The sequence below is a fragment of the Anser anser genome (genome assembly GCF_964211835.1).
Source record: "Anser anser genome assembly, chromosome: 6".
NCBI lineage: Eukaryota > Metazoa > Chordata > Aves > Anseriformes > Anatidae > Anser > Anser anser.
This window is the reverse complement of record NC_139726.1, coordinates 38,468,915-38,486,758: the sequence shown is the minus strand read 5'-3', so window position 1 is coordinate 38,486,758 and position 17,844 is coordinate 38,468,915. Positions and strand designations below refer to the sequence as shown.

The window sequence follows — 17,844 nt, the reverse complement described above, 5'->3', positions numbered from 1 at the left end:
GCATACGTTAATAAAGGAGCTGTTAGCATTCAAGCTAACTCTTACAATTGGCTTCTAATCAGAATCTGAAAAAAAAAGATTCTTTAACAGTTACTCAACACTAATTTTGTTTTCAAGAAAGGAAGATGTCCCAGTTATTCCATTAAATAAGTTTGAACAACATTAAGCAAATATGAATCTAAGCTTGTAAGGAACTTTCTACTTCTCCTTTAATTTGACTGACAGCATTTTTCTGGGATCCTGCAGGAAAGACATTCTGGTGTTCAGCACCAAAACCAGAGTAACTATAACAATTTGTGAAGCCTTCTAAGTGTCAAATGCCCCCCCCCCCCCAAAAAAAAAAAATCACAAAAGTGTGAAACAAAGCTGAAATCAAACAATGCCATGAGATGATAAACAGCAATTGCTCTTTTAGCATGTTTTGGTTCTATCCTAAATTATCACTTTTTTTTTTTTACTGAATAGCATACTTCCCATAAGCCATTCTAACATACACAACTTGACAGTCATTAAGGAAATAAATTAATCTGTCTGGAAATAAATTAATCTGTCTTCCCAGAACATCTGTTTGCCACCTCCATTTCCTAGTCAAAGCTGCTTGAGCTGCAGAACCAGTGCAGAAGAGCAGCCTACTACAGCACCAGGCTGAGAAATAAGGCAAGGTGCTACACGGGAAATGTGGTGCTACCACTACAAGCACTGAAGACATCACAGTGGGATTACAATATAGCCATAAGCAATGGAAATGAAGTTTGTATGGTCTTTGTTCCCCAAAGCCCTTTGATCCCCAAAGCCCTGAATGATTTAAAAGTGTACGGTATTACACAAAAAAGGCTGCATGACTCCAAATTGCAGAACCTGCTGTGTTTCTTTTTTTTTTTTTAAACATAGAAAAACAGGAAAAAGTCTTGCAAGGGTTTCTAATACTAAAGCCACACAAATTGATTTACTGACTTTGACCAAAAGCAACCTTTCAAGGTTCAAGCAAGCCTAACCTCCAGCTCAGGACTCCTGAGCACAAACCACTGCAATGAACCCCTCTCTGCTACCCCACTGCACCTGAAGCAGATTTTGTTCAGGGCCAACAAGAATAGGCTCGCTGGACCCTTGATAAGTTACACCAGGGCTTTTTCTTGTGTTTGTGCCTTATTACAAGTAACAAAAGCTTTGAAAAGGCTACTTAGTTACTGGGGTCAGGAATAGTTGGATGGAGACAGAAGAGGGCAGGCTCAAGATAGCTTAGTACTGAAGACTTGTTACTTAGCAAGACCCTCTGAAGGGCATGCTGACCTGAATTAATTTAAGATTTCAGATGCTCAGCTCTAGCACCCCACTAAGAAGCCAAGTCATCCTGACTTAATCCAGATTTTAAATGTCCTGAGTCACCTCTGGAGACCCCTAATTTTCTCCACTGATTAGATAGAAAGTATAGTGCAAATAGGCTCTGTAATTCAGCACATCAACCAAGTCCTACCTTTCCTGGAGTACTGAAATGTACACCACTGCAGCTATATTTATTAGGGGCTTAGAAATATTATATGTAGCTGAGTTCTAACTCTACAACATTATTCTTCCTGTGCATATGTGGTACCAGTGAATGAAGGACTTGAACAGCAGAACTACTTATAGTAGGCCAAAACAGCGATCAGTGAATCTTCTGCAACAATTTGAAGTGTTGAATGTAATGACTGCAACACTGTGCAAACTCATAGCAAATCCTACTTACACATGTCAGTATCAGAATATTCTGAACCCTCAGCTAAAACAATATTGGTTTAAGAACCCAATGTCAGCAAATAGCTGACTATACAATCTGGTATCCATGCTGCAGAAGTTACATGCAGCATGGTTAACAGATGGAACATACTCAAATTACTCTGCACATGAACAAGGAAAATGTGGGACTGCTGCCGTATGGGGCACATTGCAGTGATAACAGATGCAAGGTACCGAGCGCCTTCTTTCTTCACCAAAAGGTCTCCCACACCTCTATGCTTAGAGGCTACATTCAAGGAGATGAACTAACAGCAGTGAATAAGGATCAAGTTAGGGATTACTGGAGATGACTTGATCTCCAGAAGCCCACAGGACCCTGTAGACTGCATCCAAAGTGCAGAGAAAGCTGGCTGTCACCATGGGGTTTGTGTCATCTTTGAAAAGTCTAGAGATTAGGGGAGATTTCTGATAACTAGAAGAATGCAAATAGTATAGCCATTTTCAAAATGAATCAAGCGGATAATCCAGAAAATTACCTAGCATTTGACCTCACTCGCTGCGAACATCATGGAACAAGTCCTGTTGGAGCATGTATGCTGAAGCCAGCATGGCTTTACAGAGGGTGAACTGTGCCTGGCTAACCTGATAGACCTCACTGGATTTGTGAATGATAGAGTAGAAGATGCCAACTTTAGAAGAATTTCAACATCATTTTTCAAAGTATTTGTATCCAAGCAAGGATTTTACAGTCTGAATGGTTGGGCAGCTAGATGGGTAAATAGGTGATTGGATGGTTGGCCTACAGGACAGCTGTTAACAGGTCATCATCCTATGCAACCAGAGGCCAACAAGAGGTGCATCACAGGGACCCGTGTCAGACATCTTTATCACTGACTCTGAGGAGGTGACAGTGCTGTGCTGTCAGATTCACACATGACACCAAAAGGGTGGTACCCCTGCCATGCTTGAGGACAGGGCTGCTATTTAGACAGACCTAGAAAGGCTAGAGGAATGGACAGTGAATTATGAAATTCAGCAGACACTGTATCAGTCATGTACCCGGGAACAACAGATGCTGGGAACTGAGGGACAGAAAAACAAAGAGGGGCTAAGAACATCCTGAGCTGTATTAACAAGACCACATCCAGTAGATGACTGGAGGAGATGCCCTTTACTCAGTACTTGTTGTAGCATTAGACTAACTTTTGGAGGAAGGGAAGACACCAAGTAGTTAATTGGCAAGAATAAAATCAGAAAGTCTTGTTTAAAAAGAAAGTATTTGCTAAATGCAACTCGTTTTTCCAAAATTAAAGTAGTGAGGATCTGGATAATGAAACAGACACTCGCTACTGGAATTTAATAAATTGAAGTTGATACTGTGCTCTTGATCTCCAAAATAAGCTGCTTTATCAAAACAACCAGTTGGATAATCAAACAAGCAATCTGTTTGAGTTAAAAAGGGATTAAGCAAGTGAAACCTTCAGAAACCATGCTTCACTTGTTTAGTGGTCAAAATTACAGCTGCTGTAGGTTTTAAAGCTTCAAGTTTCTTTCAAATCACTGATAACACACAATAGATATAAGCAACCATTTCAAAAAAAAGAAGAGATCAATTTATAGATTAATTTTCTTTAAGACTCCTCTATAACTTCATTTTTGCTAGAGAAATCCTGTTTCGGTCTGTAAATGATAACTTGTACCACACCTAGAAGTAGAGACTGACGTAGCAAAAAAAAATCCTGCTGCTTCAAAAGCCGCAACTCTCGGTTTGGAGTTCAAACTTTTTTGCACCACATTTTTCTGGCAATATTTCAAGATGAATTGATAGAAAAGTTAAGATGTCAAACTGGCAGAAAAACATATTTGAGTTTTTTTTTTTGGATGGCATGGTTTAGAGGTATAAACTACATTTACTTTTTTCTCAGCAGAGAAATAGTTAAGGTAGAACAAGTTAGTTTAAAAACTAAGTGAAAGCAGTTACACAGGATTTTGCATCACTTAAACTCCATTGCTTTGTAAGCTTACTTAAATTTTAATCAGCCTTATAACCAATGTTTTGAACTTGCCAGACACGATCTCTGATAAAAAAGCATTGAGTACTCCCTTCCAAGACAGACATCATAGACTGTTTAAAGTAGCTCAAACAATTGCAGATAAATGCTTCAATTTTAAATAAAAATGTTCATAAAAATACATCCAAAAAAATAATATATTTTTTAAACTAAGAAGTCTCCTGATGGTCTCTTTAGAGTCTTGCTGCATTTATAATGTTCTTGCAGGGTTGGAAAGCACAGATCTCGTTTGGTAAGTTTCGTAAGTTCAGACTTCTCTGTCACCCTTGACATACATCTGCTAATGCCAACTAAAGCGAAGAAGAAACGTCACCTCTCCCCATGATGCCTGACTACATGACCAAGAGAATGCTCTGGTATTTCATAGTGGGGAGACATCAGTTACTTCTCCACCTGTATTGCTGATAGAGTGCTTGCGCAAAGGCACACCAAATACGATACAATCCAATCATTGCAGGCCACAGCATTCCAAAGTCAGGATGCAAAAGTCTTATTTAGCTATCATCTTGTCAATCCTTTTAAACTATGCTTAGATAGGCCAAATAAGATTAGCTGATAACTTTCCTGCACATCTCTTTTTAAAGAACAGTTTTAACCTTTGGGCTGTTTGTGCATATACTGTTGATTGCAGTTTGCACTCTAGAACTTGCTATACACTGTGTCTATCAGTTATTGAACATCTATTTAAATAGGAATTTCAACACTTCCCTTCTAGATGCCAGTGATAGAGCCTGCTGTAGTTGTAGTGGTAAGGACTGAAGCTCACAGCCACTCATATCAGCACTCTTCCTTCAATCCTGCTTTGAGCACTGGTTAGATAAAGCCAGAATAAAGAGTAATTTTTTCACTTAACACAAACATTAACGTAGACCTTATAATGCATATGGCTGTTCTGTACCCTTCTACTTCCTTATGTGGAGTCCATTTTGTGCTTACAGTACTTTCCGTAACCTCATAATATGAAATTAGGCTATTTTATGCTTTTTGTTCCTATAGTACTTTCAACTTAAGAATCACAAAGAACAGAAAGCAACTCAGTAACAATAAGTCTTCAAAAAGCAAGAGTACTATTCTGTCTATTACAAATAGGGAAATTTGTGATCTGTAAAGTGCCTATTATGCTTAGACAATGTTACATCCCTGTAGAAAGTCTTCTGGCAATATAATTTGTCACTGCCCCAGATATACATCTGTTTGTCTACTTTGGTGGAGAAGCCTCCAGAGCTTTCATAGAGGGTACCCTCAGAAGATTCTCTTCACAGCTTCTTTCAACATGAAAAAAAAAGTCTAAGAACAGGAGTTAAAATCCAAGATAACCTGATTCTCTCCCCTGCAACAAAATCCATGACACAATCCCACAGAAGAAATTGCATACAGAACAAAATATGCAGAACAACCCTAAAATGAGATACACTTGACAAAAGAACTAAAAAATAATCCTAATTCCATTCTGTTTTTTCTTTTACTACTCTAAAAACAATACTGCTTTTACAGTTCATGATGAGGCAAGGCTTCAGCTGTTAGTGTCCCCTGCCAATCAAAGTAACAGTGTTCAGTCAGCCATTTCACCATGCTTCTGTAAAACTGCCCGAAACAAAACCTGCGCTTTAACAAAAAAAAAAAACATACCAAACTATACCAGACATATACCATATACCAACTATACCAAACAATCCAGGTTTAGCTGGCTGCAGCAATCCATGAACTTGAAGCAGGCAGGATCAAAGACAATTACACTGACATATTAAAATGTGAAGTTGAAAAAGGAGAAGCATGCATGCAGAATTACGCTGCATATCCACTACACGACAGACTGTCTGAAGCTCAACTCACTCATCTGAATATTTCTATTCACCTGACCAAGTATATACATCAAAGACTTGAGGGGGAAAATATGACATGATAAAAAACTATATTAAAGAACCTGACAACTGTGAAAAGGATATAAATTCAGGGTCTTGGATTACCTGCAGCACAACTCACAGAACAAAGACCTTGTTTTTAATAGTACAGTGTTTGTCCCACAGCAAGCAACTGTCTCTTATAACTGATGTTTAAAGTAACACTGATTGATGCTGTTTCTCCAATCATTTTCCAAACCTTCTTGTTTAACAAGGTGAGCTGCACAATGGCAGCTTATTTACCTGCTGGAAACCCTTTTCTTTGAAGGGTCACTGCTCTTAATTATAGTGGCACCTGCTTACTGCTCTACTTTTAGGTCTGTCAAGGTTTCCATTATAAAACCATTTTTAGATGTTTCTGTAATACCCTTCAAGTCCACTGTGGGTTGAAGCATGGCTCACAAGGTTTTGGCAAGCATTTTTTTTTTTTGTAAGCAATCATGGCTAGCTCCACTATAACCCAGGAATGCCTCTTTCTGCTGCTGCATTGCAAGAAGGTTCACCTACCACCTTTTTGTAAAAAAACAAACATTTTTCAGGAAGGAAAACATTAAATAGAAAGGATTAAAGTCTATGCAAGAAGAAATGGCCTGCACCCAAGACACAGTTTAGTACTCTGCTACCTCAAATTTCTTGTATTAGTTGGAAAGAGTTGCTTCTCTGCCTTGGCTTACCGTAATTACTATAGGACATTAATGTTTTTCCTCCCTCACCCATCTTGTCCATTATTGCAGACCTGTCAGCATGCCCTTCATCCTCTAGGCAGGAGAGCCAGAAAATAGGCTAGCACTTTAGCATGTAGCTGACCTACCTACATGCTTCAGATTATGTATAACATTGAAGACAGTAGAATGGAGGGTAGCCTATATATACTTCCCCATCTGGAATAATAAGAAATTAACCCTGAATCACCTGCTATTCAGCCATAGTAATATAATCATAAGGAAGAAACCAGACTAACACAATGACAACAGTATAACTGATCAAGAGCCACCAGTAGAAATCCAACAGGTAAGCAGTGAATATATCAGCTGCTTAACAGTAAGCAGACACTTGAGAGTTTCTAAGTCATGTATATCATGTATGTAACTGCAGTGTCACCTGCAGTTGAGAAAAAAGGATCGTGTAATAGGTTCTCAAAACTTTTGCTGGAGAACAAAACTAAGCTTCAAGTCTCATAGACACAAATTGCAGGATCATGACTGTGTGCCCACATCAGAATCTCACAGGACAGCAAGCTGTGAGACCATGAGCCTGACTTGATGCACGGTACCAGGCAGATTATGTCAGCTCATTACGTTGCTAAACTATTAACCACCTATCCATCCCAACCTCTCAAGGAGGCTGAGGGTCTTAAGGTAATGCAAAAAGGAAGAAACTAGTGCTTAGGTATGGAGTTCAGGGTTTCAGCTTTGCCATTAAGGTAATAGCTGCCATGACAAGACCTAGCTGATTTGCAAGAACTCTTTGCAAGTAATTGCTGGGTAAGTTACTGGAAGAAGATTGCGAAGGGAAGAAAACATTCATAGTAGCACTGGTAGTTGCAGCCTGCTTCTTTTCATAACACCACGTATTTCTGAAATGCAGAAGTATTTATGCATTTTCTGATCTTAGTCACTTTCATACCACTAATTCATCTGTCTTATTTTGATCAAGACATACAGCTAAAGGAACTGCATAGTAGAAAACAACATATTCCTTAATGCAGCTCCAGAAAACACTTCTTACCATGTATTCCTTTTGCTATAATCATCTGAATGACAGAATCTTGCTTCTGATCCCAAACAAGTAATTCAATAAATCATACATGCACATTGTAGTGGATCTACAACATTAGATTTAGAATAACAATGACAAACATACAAGACACCTGGTCTTTTGTCAAAGATATTCAAATCTGCCTGTCTCATGTAACAAGAAGTCATTTTCTTCCAACATTCAAACAGACAACGTTAAACTTCAATATCATCCAGACTTAAGAAACTAACTAGGAAGTCACTTCTCAATTCACATTATAACTATAAATGTAACAGAAGCAGCAATCTTATGATCTGGTTACTGTTTGGAGAGGTATTTAGTTTCTCTTGGGCATTAGGAATCTGTTAATTCCTATTTGAATACTGGACGGCAGAAGTCTGTGTTTCCACTAGAACTTACAGTGCTCTACACCTTATAAACACTCAGAACACCACTGCAAATTGAGAACTATTAGGTTTTAGTCAAATTAGAGGGGAAACCTCTGTTCGTGATAGAGTACATCCATTGTCAAAAACCTCAGACTTACTGGAGAGGTACCGTCACACTTCCGTGTGATCCATGTAGAAGGAGCTCATAATAGATACTAGACAGACAGCCCAAGTCAAAACACCTCCACTTGTACTCAAACACGTAGTGGACTATCAGGTCTGTCTGAAGAATTGAGTTCCTCAGCAGTTATGAGTGCTGTGGCATGCCATCGGAGCCAATGGCAGATTTCCCAGTTGTCTACTCCAGGCAGATCTTGTTCCAGGGCATAACCTGGCAAGGTCTGTCCAACTGATTCAGCTTACTACTTTATCCTGTTTTTAAGAGATGAGATCATGTTGGAAAGATAAATAATATCATTTCTTTCTTATTAAAAACCCGGGCTTTAAAGAACTGAAGAAATAAACAGGTAAATGCGCTATTTGCAGTCACCCAGGACCAGTCATTAACAAGAGTCAGAATGCCTTCCACATTGCCAGTTCACATGCCCTCATATAACAAAGAATTTCCCTTGGCATGCAGGCAGGCATTTATACATTGTAATGATTTAACTGAACACTGGTTTGTATATAAGTAAACCAACTACAAACAACCACAAAGATTTGGCTATGTAAGATAGCTTTTGCAGATCTTATTAAAAAAGCATGTACACACGTGTATGCACCTGAGGGAGGCAAAGTAGTTTCCAGCCCCAATTGCATCTGATTTTCACTTTCAGAGCTTCAAAAATTACCAAAACAATTTCCATCATATTCATAATGCCACAGAAAAACTACTTAATGCACCTTTTTGGGAATTGAGAATATCCTCTCCTCAAAAGTGATGCTGAAATTAACAGAGAATAAATAGCTTTCTAATCTGATCTTTTTAGATTTGCAACCAAAACAAAAAAGAAGAAAAGCAGTGGCTTCCTTTGATCTGAATTTTGCATTGCAGTCCCTTTTTTTTTTTATCTCGTATCAAGACTGAAATAGGATATTATTAATTCTAAGCCTAAAATCTGGATACGAAAAGTGGGAAAAAGATCCTAAAAGGACAGGTACACTACCATGAATTTGTTTTGCTTTAACTTTGAGGTGCTGCAAAGCAGAATTTTCTAGCGTGACAGGATAATGAAAAAGTTATACATCACCTAGCACAACGCCTTAAGACACTTTTACTATTCCAGATAAACAACACCCATTTCTTTTGCTCCAGAACTGCCTGAGATAGAAGGTGCCTCTCTCTAATTTGGTACCACTATCAGCAAGCTTTCAACTGTCTCAGTAGTCCCCTTTGCCCCATATCTCTTCAGAAGTTACTGGAGTACCGCAAAGCATACATCACCTTTAAAGGTGACCTTCAAAAGAAAGAAATGGGCATGTTTCCTTTCATTACAAATCAAGGAGCAAAATAAAAATTCTATAAGGTTTTAAACTGGGTATTTCAGTTCTGCTATTGCTGATTAATGAATTCAATCTCATCTACCCTAATATTTCCCATATAACTCCAATTTATATTGCCAACTTTCTAACTCAACTTTAATTACATTCAAGCAGCAAGTGATTTTCAGCAAATAAAGACAATTTGGGAGATGTGATGCAAGTACCCAAGACAGAAATCCAAACATGTTATCTCTGCACTTGTTTTAAGCTGATCTAAGAACACAATGGAACAGCAACAGCATGAACACCTACCTGCAGTGATTATGAGAGTTACTACAAGGCCTTATCCTGCATCTCACTATTCCAGAAGTTCATGGCAAGGGCCTTCATACTTGGTATACAGCCAAAATTTTAAGACAGATTTGTTACAGTTATACATGCAAAACAAACATTAAACAAATACATAACACTGAGACTCTGATTGCTGTTTTTCTGATGTTCGCAGATATCATTCTAATGCAAGAATTGACTCTACCTACATGTTGCTACAAACTTGTGCTATAAAAGGTTTAAAAAACTCAAGAAAGCAGAAGAGAAAAAACAGCAAGTCTCTTAATTATTTTATCCTGTAGCTAAAGCAAAGAAATAACTATACACTGTTAAGAATGATGATTTCATATCATCTTTTCTATAGCTTTCAGAGCAGTGCAATCCAATAACATTTAAAAATAAACATATTTTTATTTATTATATTTTTATTTGTAACTAAAATATTTATTTTAAAATATTTACATTACTATATCTTCATTATTTTATTAATTTCTAATACTCATATTAAAATAAAAATTATAAAAATAATACTTTTAGTATTTTATATATTTTATTTTACATTTATTTTTAAATATTTAAAATATTTATTTTAAAAATATAAAAATTAAAATATAAACAAGTTATAAAACTTTAATTATATATTTTAGAATATAATCAAGTACTGTGAGAATTTAATGTAGGTAGAAATCCTACAATAAGAAGTGGATCAAGCCCCCTCATTCTTTATAATGCAGGTGCCTTAATGTCTGTCACTGTAAGAGCTTAAATGGGTACAAAGGCTGCTACTGTAACAAAAAATGTCAGCAAAAACAGAGATAGGCTAGACCATGATAGCTCAAGGAAGGTGGGCCAAGTACCACCTCCAATGTAACCTCTGGCATTATGTTCCCCCCCAAAATTATAAGAAGCAACTGTTTATGATCAGTACTGCTGATCCTAGCCTAGATACTCCCTTATCCAGGCCGTTAGAAAGTGTACCAACAATTTCTTCCTGTGCTCCCCCCAAGGCTACAAGATTACACTTTTTATCACTACTCTGAGTGTACTTGCAACAAGTAAACTGGCTCTTGGAGGTACCTGAAGAAACTTCATGTTCTCTCAAGCCCTGTTCATTCCATGTTTCTGCCAGGTTTGATTTCCATGAGGAAACAAATACACCCAACCCCCCCAAAACAGGCAACAAACTCACCAGGCTACATCAGGTCCTCTGTGTAGCCATGATCTTTCTCCTCTTCCTCAGCCAGGCTTCTGTAAGTTGAGATTCAGTTACTCCAAAGCAACTATGAATGAGATGCAGGCCAGCCCAGCATCTCCCTCTGAAACTGCAGCTTTCCCTCAGCCTGTCACTTTGGTATCTTATACACTTTTTCTTCAAGGAGGCTTTTTTAAAGTTCCCCTCTGAGCCCCTGTGCAGCCCCCAGCCCAGAAGACACAGGTTTCCCCTCACAGGGGCCCAGCCTGCCCCTCACAGCAAGCAGGCCTAACACCTTGTAACAGCACCATTTTTCACCCCTGCCCTGAAAGGGAACGGGCTTCACATTCCTAACCTCGTACTTTACCAAAGCACACACAGCCACACAGGGGCAATGCTGACCAGATAAAGCAAACCTAACAGGCAACATTTACACCAGCATGAAGGCATCCTCAGCTGCTGCTCCAATCTGGGTGCTGCTCCTCCTGCTTCACCTCCACCTGAGCAGCTCCCAGTCCCACCAACGCACCTCATGCTCTGCAAGAGGCTTCTCCTGCGGCTCACGAAATGGCTGCCTAGCCGCACCATCCAGACCCTTGTAGCACCTTCTTCACACCCAAAGAGCCTCAGCTGCACTAGGGCAGTCAAACCCCCACAGCCACAGCCGCCAGCTCGCAGAAACCTTCATCCCAGCTGCATCGTCTTCCTTATGTAAATGAAGTGGGCCCAGAAGGAGGAAATTAGCATAACAATCCCAGGTGTTTCCCTGGATTGTGACTGTTCATCTAGTCTGTCACAGTGTTAATGCTGACAGAGCATCTTTCTGCAGCTTGAAAAGTTTTTAGTCCATTTTGGCAGAGGGACAATGGGGTTCCATGATGTTAATTGCTGTTGAGGCCTCTTCACTAAAGAAACAACTGGAGCAAAGCACTGGAAACATTAAAAACTGCATTTGGTTGCCTGAGGAAACATACTATGATTCCCTGACTGCCTTCACTGCTCAAATCTTGCCCAATTTCAAGCATCTAAGGCAGAAACCTTAGAAAAGGACCGAGTTTCTACAAGTATTACAAAAATTGGAGCAGTTTTTTCCCCTTGAGAACACACCAGCATATCTGTAACTTGAACCAGCCACTACATGCTGCCTGACGGTCCCACAGCAAGAAAGGGGAGGTGGGACAGCAGCACTGCTGTTGTGGGAGGATGTAGGGGGGCAGAGCCTGTCTTTATGTCAAATCAGAGTCTGTTAATTTTGCCAGAGGAATTACTTATTTATTTGGACTTATTTGGCTTTTTTTTTTTTTTTTTTTTTTTTTTTTAATCTTTATCAGCTTGAAAGACTTAGGCAATGGTGTATTTCTGCGGAAAGATATTGTCATGGACATGTACGATGCCATAGAGCATAAAAATGAAGTTCGTGCTATCTCATGATAGCATAGGAGTATACCTCGTGCTAATGCTCTTGGTAGCTTTTTTGAAGGAATTACAAAATGTCTCGGAGACATTTCTGTCAAGTCTGTTTTATCAAAGAGAAGCCCAAAACCTACAGTTCATTAACAGGGTGCCCTTGGCAGAAAATATTTACCTTCAGGATTTAAAGTACAGGGACTCTGGTTAGCAGAGATTGAATGCTTTGCTAACTCATACAATATATAATGAAAGCTTAATAAAATAGAGTATATCTAGTTCATGAAGTCTCTTGATACTGTGTTGTAATTTAGTCCACCAACAGCCTTTATTTAAAGTTGGATTCCATGAGTCCTTTATAATGAGCTAAAAAGTGCATGGATAAGCAGTTATTTCTGAAAATGTGGCTCCCTATCGATGTATATTTTGCACAGCCTGTATATCTTAATTGAATTGAAATAAGCATAGGACCCTAGGGTTTTTTAGGTCTAGTGAGGCATTAAATACTCCAAAAGCACAATAAAAAAAATAACCACCCCAACTACTCCAAACTATTGAGCTATATTGCTTTAGCTCTGGGCACAGCTCTTATTATTGCAAGTGTGCATATTTATTCTTTTTTTTTTTTTTTTTGAAGCCTCTCACTCCATGTATACCATTATCCTCTGTGTTCAGACAGGATTTCATTTTACTTATCTCCATGGAAGTTTGTCTCCACTGGAGCTGGATTAAAATCAAGGAGAAGTGTCTTGAAAATTTTTTGAATAAGTTTTGTTTTGTAGATGGCTATATATATCAACACAAATAACAACATTAACTTTTCGATGTGTTAAATACACAACAAATTGAAGCTGATGTAGAAGAATGATCAAAGTAAACAACAGGAGTTAAACTACTTTTCCGAACAGAATCTTTTAAAAGCTTAAGAGCTTCTGATTCTAAAATCTGCTCTTGTTCACCATCACGCTTCCTTTCTTGGGCTGATACCAAGTACCAGAACAATAATGAATACTCAAAGCAAGCCACTGATTAACCTATTTTTGACTGATATTTGGAGACCCCAATGGGTTAGGCAATTAAAATAAAGATCTGAGGACTTGGATGCTTACCCAAATTGAGCTGAAACTGAATATTTTTTTCACCAATCACTCTTGGATGATACTATTTACATTGTCACACAGGGAGTGTTATTGATTACTTTCCATTACCATGACTGTTATGGTGTCAATCAAAAACAAGCAGCTTGATAGCATTCAGACTCCAGCTGTACAAATATTCTCTTTTTGGGGCTCATTAGTTTGCTCCAGCTGGCATCTTTTCAGCCAGGAAAAAAAAAAAAAAAAAAAAAGAACTGGTGTTTTCCTTCAGTACAAACAATATTCTATGAAAATATTTTGCATAAACTTGAATCCCAATTAACTAAAGATGATCTTAAAAAAAAACTTCAAAGAACTCTTGTTTAGGCATTAGAACTGCAAGTGATGCAGTATTAGGAAGTATCTTTTTTTATTCTGTATTTTGATATCCTGAGCAAAGATCACTGTTAGTGGGTGAAAATGCCCAGACTATGCAATAGACTTGAAAGCAAACACTGAAAGACTTCATTATGCTAGAGGGAGTTGTTGCCTGAAAATTAAGATATGTTAATTCAAGTGCCAAGCAAAATACATTGATGTATTGTAGTGCAGAGCTGGACAAAGAAAGGAAGGTCTACCACTTTTATGCATTACTAAACTCATTTCACCTGTAAGGAAAAGAATATTGATTTCATTCATCTCACTTAGTTGCTAGTCAGACCGAAGAGTAATTCAAGTTCAATGGCATTAGCTGTACAGATGACAGGACTGTAGCAGAGGATGGCAAGAAAGGATGACACAATAGTGATAAATGTAATTTCATTAGAAAAGATCAAAATCAGTCTGTACATAACAGAATGTAGTGTGGGAGCTGTAGATTCTGCTGCTCCTTAAGCCTATGATGGCCTTCATAATGTCTAGGTTTTAAACTATAGTTGATTTTTCGTTGTATTGACTGTTGACATCTGCTGGTATAAGCTGGGAGAAACTATCTGAGTTAAAGGAGTTAATATAGTTGTAATTAAATGGTGAAACAAGTCATAGGTGGAGAAATTGTTTACATATTTCAGCAATATGGGCCTGATTCAAAATCACATTGAAGTCAATGCAAAAATTTCTAAGTCACTTCCATTAGTTTTGGAGTAAGCTTCTATACCAAGATACATTGAAGCAATGTAGATTTTTAACTATATTTTTTTGTGAAGCATCACTTTATTTTTGGAATTTCAGGTTTTAATAGTTTTTTTTTTTTTTTAACCTTCCTTAAAGTAATGTATTATCTTCTTATTTTTTCACCTAAGGACTCATTGTAGGACAATTTAATCATATGAATAGCTATCTTGAATCTAATGAGATGTTCCATGTGCTTAAAACATTTCTGTAAATTGCTGTCATAATGACTTAAAGCAAAAAGTCAGATACCACCATAAGTGACAAGAAATAAATTTAGATGTTCATTGCACTTGGTACAATTCTTAAAGTTCAAGGACACTAAAACATCTGATCTTATCAATATTTTCTGCTGAAGCTGAAAGTTCTTACTTTGATGGATCTCAGCTTCATGTGTTTTAAGGAGCTGCAAGAAGCCAAGACACACTCTATTTCTTATAATCTAAAAGAATTTTTGTTTCACATCCTATTTACATAGGTCTCCGAAGTAAAACAACAACAACAACAACATCAACAACAACACAACAACTACAAGAACAACAAAAAACAGTAACAAAAACATATTATATAGTCTTATTCTCCTACAAAGGCACAACTGGTTCCATTTATTAGAATATGACAAGAAGCAGAATTGACTGACACACCGGGTTTGCTCATCATTGCCAAATAAACAGGCATGGGAAAGAAAAAAGCAGAAAATAATCCTTTAAGGAAATCATAAACACGTAAAAATATGTCTGAAATCTGAAGGCTTTTCTATTTCTTCTTTGTTTTGAAACAATCTCTTAGAAGTACAATTCCAGTTTTTTTGTTTAGAATCAGCTTTTTCGAATGAGTAAATATGAGACAAATGTGTGAATTCAAATCAAAGGATGAGGGATTTAATCTCTACTGAGTCATCAGGTTTGAAATGAATCAAACTGGCACATAAATCCTAATGTATGCACCTGTTTCATACAGAAACAGGTATTTACCTTAAAACGTTTACTTACCTCCAAGTCCAATGTGTTTTTTTTTCTAGTCACCAGTGAAAAAAACACCACAGCCTGCCTGATGTGGATTTACATTGTGTTCATCTCATATATTTTTATGTTTAACATTGCAAATTTGGCTTGTGTAATTGTGAATCTCAGGTAAAATCTTCCTTTTATTTATTTATTTATTGTCTGCCCAGTGTACATCCATAAAACAACACCTCATTGTCTTCATTTTCAGAGATTCCGAGCATCCCAGAACCTTACTGAAGCAACATATATTAGTCTGGCCAGAAAAGTAACAATACTGATGCTTAACCTGAGCCATCTAAGTTTACCTTGAGGCACCATTATTCCTTGTGCAATAGATTACTGGGGAATGTCCTGCTCCATGGATGGCCCCTTCTGTGGTATCCGATACCGTAAGTCTCTCTTTTATAGGAAAGCTCATATCAATGTATCTCAGAATCTGATCTTGGTAGCAGGGATCATTTATCTTTGTAAATGTATTTTTTACTCCAAAGCAATGCTAATTCTTAGGGCAGAGGCATCCAAAGTTCAGCAAAAGAAACATGAAAATTATTGTTTCCTTCAAGGCACCAAAAAGGGAGCTCTGATATTTAGATTCCCAATATGTAAGATATCAACAAGTATTCTTTAACTTTTATGATAACTACTTGGAAATAGTTTGGGTACTATTAATATTTATGATCTGCTATATTTTGCATTTTGTTACAAAACATTTAATTGCTTGGTCTGGCTCTACAATCAGTGATGATAAGACAAATAAGCACTGATTTTGGTGAAAATGTTTTGCAGTTCTTCCTATACAATGAGTCAAATTACAAGATAAGTAGCTCAGCTTCATGGTGGAGCTGATATTATTTCAAGTGACTTAGCTATTAAAGTTTACTTTACTATTTGCAAAAAAAGTGAAGTAATTTATATATAAACAACTAAAATAAAATCTATAGAGCAGAAAAGAGGGAATAGGAGAAACAGAGAGATGAACAGGAAGGAGAGCCAAAACTAAGGCAAAGTTCATTACTGATGGATTCTGCCAAAAAGCAAAAAGGCAGTTTCCATCCAAAGTTCTGTTTTCCTATTATTCAGAGCAGTGGCTGCAGTTGCTCCTTGCTAACTCAGCATGGCAGCTGTGCAAACTCCACTTTAAAACCTGGTATTTCACATGTTCATTTGGTATTTAAGCTCCATGTGGTTCCTCTTGAGTGGATTAATACATATACCAAGCAGTTTTCTCTGGAATAGTAGAAGCCCCATAAAGGTCAATCTGTATCTTCCAAAGCATCAGTAGATCAGAATTAAAAACTGCAAGTTAAAGCTGATAGCATTAGCCAAATCAAAATGCCATTTACAGCCCTCTTTGTTCACCATAGAACATACAATGAGAGTTAGTATATGCCAGAAGGTTTCCTGAGTCTAGCTAAGTCTGTGGTAAATTACCCCCCCGGTAGAATCTTCATTCCCAGAAATACGAAGAGAAAAAAAAAGTCCAAAACCTGAAAAGGCAACAGCGTGACTTTAAAAATGTCTTTAGATTATATATGCAAACATGTCATTTCTGTTCACACCTTTGTTTCCCAAGTGCATCCTTAACAGTATCAGCACATCTGAAGAAACCCAATTAAGTCTGAAGAAGATTTTTATATTCCAGATATTTTATTAGGTGTCATCATTTGATCAGCCTCTCAAATTTATAGAATTCAGAACTTTCAATGGTATTGGTAATTCTGTATTTCAAAGCGCCATTCTGTAGCTTACTGTTTGTTTTCCACTATAGTGAAGTCACTATTGGCTTGTAGTTCATTGTCAGCTAAGCTGACTGACTTTTGATGTTCTCTCTTAAAGTATCTGTGTTGCTGCATCCTTCTGGGAGACTGGTTTTAGAGACTGCTAATTATATGTCTATTATCACACAGTTCTTGCATAGATTATTTTATAGATATCTAACTTCTGTTACAGTATAGTGAATCTTTTATACTGGAAAAGTCAACGTCACTGAGAGAAAGTACTTAGACAATGCTTGTTAATTCAAAAATGAAAGTCTCTGATTAACACAGCAGGAGTGTGTTCTTTTTAATATTCTGCAGTCTGAAACCCAGTTTTCACTGATAGAGATTCCAGCTCTGATTAACTCACAAAAAGGCCTCTGTTGCTTTGCTAAACAGGACCTGGGCAGTCAGCCTGCAACTGTCATCCAGCTGAACTTGCTAGACATTGGCAAAAGATAGAGCAAGCTAGAGAAAGTTTCTCAAGCCCATGCAAGAGTAATTTCCTTTCCATCTGCCATTGTGGAACACAGCTTGATTTTCCCAGCCAACATATCTTGTCAATGCCTGGAAGAATTCTGCCTTCATAGTATCGCTTGGCCTGTGGT

The 17,844-nt window shown here is 37.6% G+C and overlaps 1 long non-coding RNA gene across 1 annotated transcript in view; it reads right to left on the bottom strand.

Annotated features, from left to right (window-relative positions):
- The window catches only part of LOC310902111, a 40,171-nt gene extending 25,176 nt beyond the window's left edge, over nt 1-14,995 (bottom strand). Inside the window, exon 1 of the long non-coding RNA XR_014586498.1 lies at nt 10,817-14,995. This is a non-coding gene — a long non-coding RNA (uncharacterized lncRNA). The remainder of the gene's footprint in view (nt 1-10,816) is intronic.
- Nucleotides 14,996-17,844: the final 2,849 nt, after the last annotated feature.